We start from the raw sequence: 13,231 nt of genomic DNA, 5'->3' as shown, positions 1-13,231 counted from the left end.
GACGCCACTGAAATGCTCCATCCAACTTTTAAAACACAATGTCCCTTATTTTACGGAAACTAGGTAAACTGGTCACTTAGAGGGGTTTATTTAAAGGGTGGGAAAATCACTGTAATTTTCAATACATGTTTACCTTTCTCCTAGTTTTTAAATGTGAACTCCAGTTTTACTGAAAAAAGTGGTGATCTCTTTTCAAAGACCAATTCAGCATGGATGTATCTGTCCAGATTACAAATACTGTGGATAGAAAAAAACATATCGCAGGCATTTTGATTTAGAAAACAATAGTAGAAAATAAGGAACTGATAAAAATGTCTCTCAGTTTTCTTGTGTGTGTTGTCGGTCACGTTTAAATCGCAATTTAGAATCACATTGAAGTTATTGAATAAAGCATTGAAGTTTCAGATCTGACTCCAGTGTTCATATTAAAATGTTTAGGTAGGAGAAGGATTGGTTACATAGTATTCACATTACATTATCTATTATCCTCAAAGGACAGAATTGACATTGCTATGTATAATGACTGTTACCAGCTTCAGAAGGCTAAGAATATTTGTCTCATCAGAAGTCAATTGAGGCTCTGCACCATATTTACTTCAGTTTCAAGACAGTTTACATTGCTGGAATACATATAAAGAATCATTAAGATTGTCCACAAGAAATCTATGTCCACACAATAGAAACACACACATTTACATATATGTTCCACCTGAGTATGTGGGGTGCCATGTGGGGGGCTGGGAGACCTTCTCCACAGGGGCTTTATGGGGCCTGAGTCAATGGCTCTGCAGTTAGACCTGACAAAAAGATTAGTCTAATCAACAGCAGCAGCTGTGAGAAACATGTGTGTGTGTGTGTGTGTGTGTGTGTGTGTGTGTGTGTGTGTGTGTGTGTGTGTGTGTGTGTGTGTGTGTGTGTGTGTGGAGGGGTACAAAGAGATGCAGAATGGTGGCCTGCAGAGGTTGTCCTCTTTGGCCTTTCTTGAGGATAAGGTCAAGCCTGGTCAGCCTCTGTATTTCTATAATGATCAGACCTGTCCAGCTGACCCTCACAGTTGCCACACCAATGTGTTGTATAGTCAAGTTGTATTTGCTTGACTGGATCTTCTTAATTCTTGTGCCATGTTCATGGTATTGTTTCAAGTTCAATATATATGCAGTGCATTTCTTCTGAGGTACTTAAGCGCATTTGATTGGAAGAAATGTAGTTGCATACACAAATACCTACTGTAACAGTTTATTAATATTGCATGATGAAAAACTGGAATTTATTTTTAAATTCCTGCCTAATGATGGTGATAAAAAATACAAATAGTGAGATTCATGCAAAGAAAAATACATTTGTTCTGTCATATCATTTTTAAGGGGAGGGGGGAAATGTCCTAACTGTCCTAATACATGGAATATGTACCACAGGAGTACTCCCCTGCTATAAAAATTCGAAATAGCATAGTGTCATTATACATGCAGCTGCCACAAATGCAAAAACTCAGACACAATACAGAGAAACAAACACACACACACATAAGATAAGATAAGACATGGTGAGCAGATTGATCAGGTGCTTAGAGTTGGGATGAAAAGTAAACAAAAAAATTTGGTGAAATAGTGGTACAGCGATGACCATACCAGCCATACCTGTTCATATGGCTCTGGGTCACAGATTGCATTCCCTTTATCCCCTGCAGTGTCTACGTGCACATTGTAAAGCAGTGTTGGGTTTTCATTGTGGAATTCCTTTGAGGTTAAAGTGCAAAACATCAGCATATTTTTTGGTTGAGGTTATAAGTTAGCTACAAGGGTTTCACAACACCTGCATGCATGTCTGCTATTTCAACCTGAAATTAGTTTAAATTGAAGGCTAATGGAAATATCCTTATATTGTAATGTTTAGAATAAACCATCAATTTATTTTGGGGTGGCAGGTGGCATTCCTGCAAGTTTCAGTAAATTCTCTAGATAGAAACCATCGCCAACACATGGGTCATAAGTAAACTAATACATAAATAAGTATATAAACTTTATGTTTGTGTCATAGTGAGCACCACCTGAAAGGACTATGACATTAGCTTACAGTAAGGATGGTTAAGTGAAGATGTTGATCATTGGATCACAGTTTTATGGTTTTATTCAACCAAAATTGACAGTTCTTACTGATTACTGTATATATACCTTTGCAAGCTGCTGGATTGCATTATGTCATGTTATATAACCCTAATGTCTTGGTATGGGAGATGCCTCAGTATTCCCATGGGAAAAGAGTGGAAATGAGCAGGGGAAGATTGCCACAGCACACCACAGGGATGTAAACTGATTTGTTATGGGGACTTATGTGTTCATCCAACAACCAGTCTGGTGCAAAAAGTACGCTGGAGACTTAAAGTGAGAAGTAAACTGAAAGGGAAAAAAACAGCTATAGATATCAGATGATCAATTTCTAAACCTCCCATGATATTGACTCAATAGGGCAGTGGTCACACTCATTGTGAATATGTGTTTAATAAATGAACCTGTTTTACAAAATATGTGGCTTAAACCACTGTGACATTTTTACACATGACCCCAATATTCACCTTAAATCTTACCTCAACACTAACCAGTGCCCTAAATCTGATCCTAACTGCAACCCTAATCCTAACTCCGTAGGGGTGTATAGACAGCGGCCATTTATGTACTCCTGTGGAGTGGCTTGATTATCAAGCAGTGACTGTAGGGGTGTGTATTTAATCTAAATGATAAGTAACTTCAAAATACATAACTAGTAACGTACTTGTTATTTTGGGTCTGGATCAGTTCATTATATTTTGCAGTTTTTCAAATTAAGATAATTTTGCCATAAATTATCTTAATTTGAAAAACTGCAAAATATAATGAACTGATCCAGTTTTGTGCATTCATTTTATTATTATTATTATTATTATTATTATTATTATTATTATTATTATTATTATTATTATTATTTTTTTTTTTTTTTTTTTATTTATTTTTTTTTTTATTATTATTATTATTTTTTTTTTTTTTCTTGGCAGATGCCCTTATCCACGGCGACTTACAACATAAGTGCAAACAAAGTGCAAAAATACATTGAAGTACAAGGCATCAATCATTACAAATTCAATTTAGCTAAAACAGCAATTCAAACTAATACATTTTACGAATTCCAATTTACAATTTACACAAGTACAGTAAGTGAGGTCCTACATCCTGGACAGTGAAAGCTAAGTGCTGTCAAGATGTATCGTCACAGTCAAGGGCTACGGAAAAGGGAGCAGAGCGAGGGGAGTAACTCTAATCAACACAGACTCTGCACTTACTTATTAGTTCATTCTTTACTAACTTTGAAACCTCAGGACCATGATCTTTTATAGGGAAAAGGAAACATAATAAATCCATAACTGAGACAGAGTGAAACACTAATTGTGACAATTGGTTTTGTCTTCTGGGAAAAAGTGGGTTCTGATACAGTTCAGCTAGTACTGCATTAGTAGCATAACTTGTCTTCATAATCCTATTTAAACTTTGTCAGAGTGGTTCTACACAAAGCTTTTTTTAAGGGGAATCAAGTAAATGTTCCTTTCTTTCTCATAGTACACATATGAGTGACTGTCACTGTTACTGACCTGAGAGGTTACATTATTTAACATCCATTGATCACAATTTACAGCATTGACATCCTCAGAATGCTATCAGCTGGATTCCTCTTTGGAAAAGGCTACTTTGCATTATATAATGGCTTGTGAATGTGTTTATGTGTTTATGGTCTGACCCAATCTCCTCCTTGTGTGTCTCAGTTATATAGCAAGTTAAGGCTGGGCCAAGCAAATCAATGCATTGCATCTCTTTAGCACATTTAGCACTGCTTTGGTAAAAATACTGACATGTATCTTTCATTATAGCATGTATAACAGCTCTACCACATTATACAGGTTAGTCTGACACATGTATTGAAATTGGCATTAAGCTGGGTTTGAGTAACAAATGGGATGTTATGGAGAGACATCTATACACCAGTGCAAATTGTCTAGGTGGAGTAGATTTCTAGTGGGGATATGCAATTGTGGTGTTATAAATAGGAGAAAAATATAGAAAGACAACTTTTATTAAATTCACATTTTACTTTAGCATGGACTTTACAAAGAGACACTGAAAAATGACATGTATTTCATAGGTTACTATCTCCCATTAGATCTATTGCATACACACTGTTCTAAAATGCCTCTTTGTATTAATATTTCTTATTTGATTTATTGTTTTCAAAGCATACAATTCCCGAGAGGCATACCACACTCTAATATAATGTGCATAAGCATCTGTCTTAATGAAGACATCTTACTGTTCAAAGGTAGGCTTGAAAGTAATTTTAGGTAGGAATTTTTGATATTACAATGGAGCACACAGTTGTTGTATCTGAGATACTTTGACAAATCACACCTAGTTACAGACCTGATTCTGGTACCAGAGAGGAATACAAAACCAATATCCTTGTTGTAATATACACTCACCTAAAGGATTATTAGGAACACCTGTTCAATTTCTCATTAATGCAATTATCTAACCAACCAATCACATGGCAGTTGCTTCAATGCATTTAGGGGTGTGGTCCTGGTCAAGACAATCTCCTGAACTCCAAACTGAATGTCTGAATGGGAAAGAAAGGTGATTTAAGCAATTTTGAGCATGGCATGGTTGTTGGTGCCAGACGGGCCAGTCTGAGTATTTCACAATCTGCTCAGTTACTGGGATTTTCACGCACAACCATTTCTAGGGTTTACAAAGAATGGTGTGAAAAGGGAAAAACATCCAGTATGCGGCAGTCCTGTGGGCGAAAATGCCTTGTTGATGCTAGAGGTCAGAGGAGAATGGGCCGACTGATTCAAGCTGATAGAAGAGCAACTTTGACTGAAATAACCACTCGTTACAACCGAGGTATGCAGCAAAGCATTTGTGAAGCCACATCACGTACAACCTTGAGGCGGATGGGCTACGACAACAGAAGACCCCACCGGGTACCACTCATCTCCACTACAAATAGGAAAAAGAGGCTACAATTTGCACAAGCTCACCAAAATTGGACAGTTGAAGACTGGAAAAATGTTGCCTGGTCTGATGAGTCTCGATTTCTGTTGAGACATTCAGATGGTAGAGTCAGAATTTGGCGTAAACAGAATGAGAACATGGATCCATCATGCCTTGTTACCACTGTGCAGGCTGGTGGTGGTGGTGTAATGGTGTGGGGGATGTTTTCTTGGCACACTTTAGGCCCCTTAGTGCCAATTGGGCATCGTTTAAATGCCACGGCCTACCTGAGCATTGTTTCTGACCATGTCCATCCCTTTATGACCACCATGTACCCATCCTCTGATGGCTACTTCCAGCAGGATAATGCACCATGTCACAAAGGTCAAATCATTTCAAATTGGTTTCTTGAACATGACAATGAGTTCACTGTACTAAACTGGCCCCCACAGTCACCAGATCTCAACCCAATAGAGCATCTTTGGGATGTGGTGGAACGGGAGCTTCGTGCCCTGGATGTGCATCCCACAAATCTCCATCAGCTGCAAGATGCTATCCTATCAATATGGGCCAACATTTCTAAAGAATGCTTTCAGCACCTTGTTGCATCAATGCCACGTAGAATTAAGGCAGTTCTGAAGGCGAAAGGGGGTCAAACACAGTATTAGTATGGTGTTCCTAATAATCCTTTAGGTGAGTGTATTATCCATGTAAAAAATCTTGTATAGGAGCAAAAAGCTTTGCAACTCACACCTTTTATCACCCACTGAAAAGGCATTCCCCTCTTCCACAGATCATTGGAAGGTTATAATACAATCATAGAGAGACCTTTGTTCTCATTAAGGTAAATTATTTGGAAAAAATAGGTCAAAAATCAGTTTCACTTGGACTGTATCTTCAGAGGAAAGCTTTATCATGGTTTATGGTTCCTGTTATGGAAACTTCCTGTCCTTTCTATTGTAAATTGTAAGATTAAATTTACAAAGTCACTAAAAGGCTTCCTATCTGCCTGTGTGTGCAGTGTTTGGATCAGCCCCTTAGAAAGTGCAGGCATCACACTTCAGTAAAAGCCTCTCACCATCACACCAGCTAAATACATGGCTACTCATGCTTTGCCTGATACAGATCTAGTCTGTCATAGGGAATATCAAAGTGTAGTCAGGCAAAGTAAAGTCAAACAAAGGCTTTAAATGGCGGTAACAGATAAACATGGCACCAAAGCATTCCAAATGTCCTTCATGAATTCAGCACATCAGCAACCTAAGGCAAAAGAAGAGAGATATTCATCAAGTTGGCAAGAGGTCTGTTATTATAACATAGACAACAGTAACAGGTACAGAATTGCTCAACTTGTAAAACTACAGTCAGTTTGCATACATTAATCTGAAAGCTTTTTTTAACAGCTTTTTCAACTGAAATAAAACAAACTTTGTTCCTGCACAACTCTGGGTCTGTATGTTTCAGTATTCTTTTTAATTGGATGAAGAATTTCTGCCAGCTTTTTCACGTTTATTTAATTTGTTTTCCAAGTTAGGTAAATTGGGAGAACTATGGGACACACATTTTTAAGTGAGGAGCCCTTCGCTGTATGAAGCTGAAAGGGGGGCGGGAACAATAGGAAACAATAGGATTGTTTTCCCAGGCATGGATATTTTTCTCCCCCACCATGCAACACATGGGAATGGCTTCCAATTAGAGTCAATCACACTGCCTACTACTCCCAACAGACACATGCATATGTACACTATACACAGGGCAGGGGGTTGTCTCTTGTAAATGCACCTTGGCAGTAATCCAGATGCCCCCCACACACCCCACTGTCTCAGCAGACTTGCCTCCATGATCCTTTGTTCATCCCCACACCTGAAAAGTACACTGTAAACCAGGGTTACTGTTGCATCACCTTTTTAGACAAACTTTTCCCATCACCCTTTGTCTGTTTGTGGTTTAGGGGCTCTATTTTGCTACACACAAAGGTACAGGAAAATACTGGTATTGTAACAGATGTGGCTAAAGGACACTAAAAAACTAAAACAAATTGTCAAATATTCTATAAAGCATACAACCATAAAGAATTGAGGAAACAAAAGAAAACAGAGACCATCTTTTCCTTTGCTTGAAATAAAAAATAAATAAACTTAAATTTAAAAAATGGGAGAAATGTCATAGTATTTCTGGGGCCATGTATAAAAACCGGTGACCTAATGAGACCAATGTGAAATGAATGTGACAGGATGTGATTTTATCATACCCACATGTCTGTGGAAACAGCTGGAATCAGTATCAGTTTCTTATGCTTCTATATATATATATTAAATTCCTATATTTTCTACACTAAAAGGAATAACACTGTTGAGAGAGTGAATCCACATGGTATATATAGATTTTACAACTGATGGATAGTATTTCACTCCTTCTGGAACAACAGTATTGTTCAACAATCTCATAGAATATGAATGTGTCCATAAATAAGAAAGAAAGATAAAACATGTAAGTCTTAGTTGCTGGAGTATTCAAATTATGGAAGAGCTTATATTGGCTTCTGATGGAAATATTAAACACCTTTACTTCATACAAGGATTCCTGCTAGATTTTTCTTTCTTTTGTTTTTTAAATATTTTATAGTTATTTTGATGTCAGTTAATAAAGTTTCTTCACAGCACTGTAACACATGCCTGAAAACAATTCAAAATATATCATTTCCTGTGAAATATTTAATTTTATTCCTTCATCACACAATGAAAGGTCACGGGCACAGCTTTGCATTTGGAGGCGTTTAGGCTTCCCTGAACCAGCACAAATAGGTTATTGTTATGTTTGTAAAGGACAAAAGTAGTAAAACGAACTTAAAAGAACTTCTCTGCTTTTCAGCCCAATCACATTCCTTCTGCTCAACACTCTTCCCTCTTTGAGGAAGTGCGATTGAACTGAGCCAGCAGGTCTCTCTGGCTCATCTGTTATATCTTATCCTCTGTCCATCAGTCCAGTTGTGTTGGGGTAGTCAGAATTAAACAAGTTCTTCTGCTGCAGAGCTGCATTCCATCCAGCTGTTCTTGGACAGTACCGCATATTTCAACCTTGTTGAGTCCTGCACGCGGTACCTTAAGTGCTGAGTGCTAATTGTCTGAAATTATGCAGTTTGCTTGCTTAGGCTGCAAAAACAAAAATACTGCATAATCACTGATATTCCTTACACATGCCTTGCTTTAATTTAAAAGTACATTTGCCAAACAGCTTCCTCTGATTTATAACATCATCTGCATTATTTTGTAATTCAATGTAATATGAAGAAAGAGATAAAGAATGAATGGTATACAACAAATTGGGCATCAGTTTAAATAAATCTGTCTATTGGACTGGGCGGTGTGGACACACAGGGTTGCAGGCAGGGCAGGTGAGAAAACTAATTTGTTTGACTTCTTTAGGGGCAGAAATCAGAACAAACCAGCTTTCAGTAGGCTTGAGGAACCACTCTGTTGATAAGAAGTGTTAATGCCCTTTCAATGCCCACCAGTCCCAAGCCCCATTGGCAACTCATGCATTTCAATTGACCTGATGTCTGATTTGAGGGATTTGAATGGAACAATCTTACCTTCCCAAGATCAGTGCTGATATACCAGGAAATCTGGAAGTTGACTTGCTGTCACTTATTCATGGCCTTTTCGACTGACTTTTCTGCCTCAGGCCACAAAGTCTTTTCAATCTGATTTAGCCTAATCATTTTCTTTGTATACTTTAATGGCCTATATTAGTTTTGTATGTCATTGCCTGCCCACTTCCCTCTCCACAAATAAGGCAATAACAAAAAAAATTCTATCATAACATCTTCCATAAAGAATAGATAAATTATTGTAAAATAAACTAATTCTCAGTTATTTTTCTTACATTGATGAAAATAGTAATTTTGATGCATTACATACTGCACTGTATTTTTGCACGTTGTATTACGCATATATTTTGTAAGTCGCCCTGGATAAGGGTGTCTGCTAATAAATAAATTATAATAATAATACTACAGACATGGCCAAAAGTATTGTTTGCATTTTATTTAAATAATGCACCATTCACCCTGAAAAGTGTTGAAATTAAAAGATCTTTTGTCATACATACATAATTGTATTGTAGTGATAACTTAAGCAGTCCATTCTCTTTTAATTAGAATCACAGGTGTCTTTAATCACATTATCACTCATTCAGATAGTTTAGATGGAGAAAAGTACTCACTCTGCTGTTTTGTGTCACTGTGTATCACACTGAACATGGAAAAGAGAAGGAAAACCAGAGAGTTGTCTGAGGAGGTTAGAAAGAACGTAATAGCCAAGCATGGTCCTACAAGACCATCTCTAAAGAGCTTGATGTTCCTGTGAGCACGGTTGTCAATATTATTAAGACATTTAAGGACCATGGGACTGTAGTCAACTTCCCTGGACGTGGCTGCAATAGGAAAATTGACCCAAGAATGAAGATAATGATTGTTTGAATGGTGGAGAAAGAACCAAGGAAAACCTCAAAACAGATACAAGCCGACGTTCAAGCTCAAGGTGCAACAGTTTCAAGTTGTATCATCCATCGCTGTCTGAATGAAAATGGGCTCCATGCTAGAAGACCTTTCTAAGACAGAAACACAAAAAAGCCCAACTGGAGTTTGCCAAAATGCATGTGGACAAGCCACAGTCCTTCTGGGAGAATGTCCTCTGGACAGACGAAACAAAAGTAGAGCTTTTTGGTAAATCCCAACAACCCCATGTTTACAGGAAAAAATGAAGCTTTCAAAGAACACCATCCCTAACGTGAAGCACTGCGGGGGCTCAGAGATGTTTTGGGGTTACTTCACTGCCTCTGGCACTGGGTGCCTTGAATCTGTGCAGGGCACGATGAAATCAAAAGACATTTTGGAGCGAAACGTACAGCCCAGTGTCAGGAAGCTGTGTCTCAGTCGCAGGTCATGGGTCCTCCAGCAGGATAATAACCTCAAAAAGCACCCAAGAATGGATGAGAAGAAAACATTGGACCGTTCCGAAGTGGTCTTCTATGAGTCCTGATCTAAATCCCATTGAACATCTGTGGAAAGAGCTGTAACTCACAGTTGGAAAAAGGCACCTAAAAACCTGAGAGAACTGGAGCGGTTTGCTCAAGAAGAGTGGGCCAAACTACCAGTCAAGAAGTGTAGAAATCTCATTCAGAGCTACAGACAGCGCTTGATTGCAGTTATTGTCCCTAAAGGCTGTGCAATGAAATATTAGATTAAGGGTCTCAATATTTTTGTCCGTGCCATTTTAATTTGTTTTACTATTTAAAATAATATGTTACATCATAAATCAAAAGCAAAGTTTCTGTTCTATTGAATGTGAAATAAAGAATGGTGGATAGCAAATAATTTTACTTTTGTAAATTTCTGCTTAGTTCAGAGAAAATTGTGAGTTGTGAGTGGAAGGGTACCAATACTTTCGCCCACGTCTGTATATGCTTGGCATGAGTACTGGTACTTTGTCATCTACATATTATTATTTTGCAAGTCGCCCCAGACAAGGGCGTCTGCTAAGAAATAATAATAATAATAATAATAATAATAATAATAATAATAATAATAATAATAATAATAATATTTACATGTAATATGATAAGTTCAGATTATCCATTATCGCTGGTTTAATTTGCAGTGGCATACATTCCTTTAGCTCTTTTAACCACACGCTTCTAGTGTATAAGTTGGATAACAAGAAGTTGGATATACAAACTGGATAAGTTTGTGTAGTTTGTATCCATTTGATAATACAGTGCAATGCCAAGGCAAGTCAGTACTTGTGGCTGAAAGAAGCATAGTCATATTTAAACTGATGTTTTGGGGTATTGTATTTGCACATTTTTCTGTTTTTGTTTTTGTTTGTTGGTAATCTTGGATTAATTTAGATAAGTGGCTTCCATGTCCCCTAGATTGATCTGATTGAAAAGGCTTATTTGGTTTACATAAATGTGTGTGTACATTGTTGGTCCTCATTTATTCAGTTCAGTTTCTAAAGCTGAAAGGGAATAAAAAGTATGATTAGAGGGACTGCAGATCATATACTGGCAGCAGGAAGAAATTAAATTTACTTTAACCCCTGGATAAGGGAATATTATTTGGACACAGTTTGGAATATTCTCTGTGAATCTAATGTACTAGCCTTCTTGGTGGACAATGTTCAGTGAGTGTTGAGTGTTCAGTGTTGCTGAAGTTAGCCCATTTCTACATTAAAAAAAAAAAAACTTACAAAACTGTAGTATAATGAATCTACATTTCCCGCTTCATGTATATTTATGGGGCCTCCCTCTTGAATAGTCCAATTCAATGATTAAGCATTTAAAGAACAGGGTACACCCCTCTACACAAAGACCATTCTGTATAAATGGATTGCTTAAATGCAAACTTCAGTCTAAGAAGCATGAATTTCATGGAGAAATGCAAATAGAAACCTATTCCCAAACTGAAAAGACAAGTAACAACCATAAAGTTTTGTATTTCAAGCAGTTTTAATGTTTAAATACATGCTATAATATATTGGAGGGTTTAGGCAATTTGGTAAAGCACAATAAGACACACACATGCTTTTTACCCAGAAATATACATATTTAATTGCATATGTCTCTCTCTTTCGCTAGACTAAGATCTGTGACTATGGTGCAGTATGTGTAAACATCTCAAAATAGTAAATAGAGGAGAATGCCAGCTTTAGCACTGTCATCCAATGCAATGGCGGACACATCCTTCACCAGCCTGCATCCTCTGATACAAACAGCCACTGGACACCCTGCAGTTCCAAAGGGAGACCACTGGAATCGACATTTCCATATCAACGGAGTTTCTTCTGAGGACAGCTGGTGGGGGCCTCTTTCTTGTCTTTATGTTGGTTTAAGAGATAAGTAATACTGCCATAAGCAAAAAGCATTATGCTACAAGTCTTATCATTTCATCACCTGACCCACTGGGCTCTCTCAGCAAACATATACTGTATGAGATTCTGTGATCATTTAGCAAATATGTCTTATGCTCATGTTCTTTCCCTCACTATGGTAAATTGTGTTTGTTTCCAAAAATATATGTTCAAAATATTTGGTGGATTAGGCCTGAAATATACCTTGCAATTCAGTCTAGAAATGACAGATGACCAAGGTTGTCTGTAGCCTTGACCAAATCAATACTTGTAATAGAAAGTTGCTTCTGACAATAAGATGCCCATGACTGAGTACAAGTCTGCAATCGGCTCCTAGCAGTTAGGTTAGTGTTTTGATTTGGTCTAGGCCAAAGTAAAGTAAATTCATAGCACAGAATTGAAGAAACACAAGCTGCTGGAAAATGTGTATTTTTCTGTCGTACTTCTGTGTTTAGTAACCTTTTAATCCTTTAAAGTTTCCGCACTCTCCATTCAAACAGTGTGCAGCCAGTGTGATCAGGCAAGACAAATGAGCTGATCGGCAACCAGACAATGTTACTGAAGGCTGTGGGTGGCAAGGGGCTGGACAATTGCCCTGAGTTTGACACAGCAGATGGACCAGGCCCGGGCAGAAGAGAATGGCCAGGGCTTAGGAATGGAATATTAAAGCTGGAATCACAAAAGATGAGCAGAGGGAGGGAGCAGGGAGCCATTCTGAAACAAAGGCTGAGGGGACAGGAAAACGACGTCTGCCACGGAACCAACAATAGTGGAAGATAATCATACATCACATGCAGGTCCATTAAAAGTAGTGTAAGGAAACAGCTGTGCTTCATACTGGTATTTATATAATACGATGCAAGACATTGCAATACGCCACTGATCACTACTCATGGTGACCAATGATTATACATATCTGATGGCGACATTACAAATTGACCTAGCCACATATTGCACAATAAAAACATGTACACAATTGCTGTTTATTTAGTTGTCAGAGGCTACGTTCTACTAGAAAAAAAAAAAAAAAAAATCCTGATCCGTGAATAGATTAAAGTTCTGATAAAGTCTTGGCTGTAGTACTGGTTTGGTCTAGATTCTAGTACTGGTAAAATCATAAGTATTTATTTTCATTCATGCTACAGAACTGGTGGGAAACAGCAAACAGGCGTGGGTAAGAATAGAAGGTGCTAGAAGGAACATAGCGCTTTTTATATCAGTAAAGGATTATACATTATATTTCACTTGTACAACACAGTTAGCACCACTTTCATGGTATATACACACCACGGTGTCGATCACAGT

Source organism: Amia ocellicauda, chromosome 12 (assembly GCF_036373705.1).
Source record: "Amia ocellicauda isolate fAmiCal2 chromosome 12, fAmiCal2.hap1, whole genome shotgun sequence".
Classification (NCBI taxonomy): domain Eukaryota; kingdom Metazoa; phylum Chordata; class Actinopteri; order Amiiformes; family Amiidae; genus Amia; species Amia ocellicauda.
The sequence above is the reverse complement of the archived record's forward strand: the minus strand, read 5'-3'. Positions refer to the sequence as shown.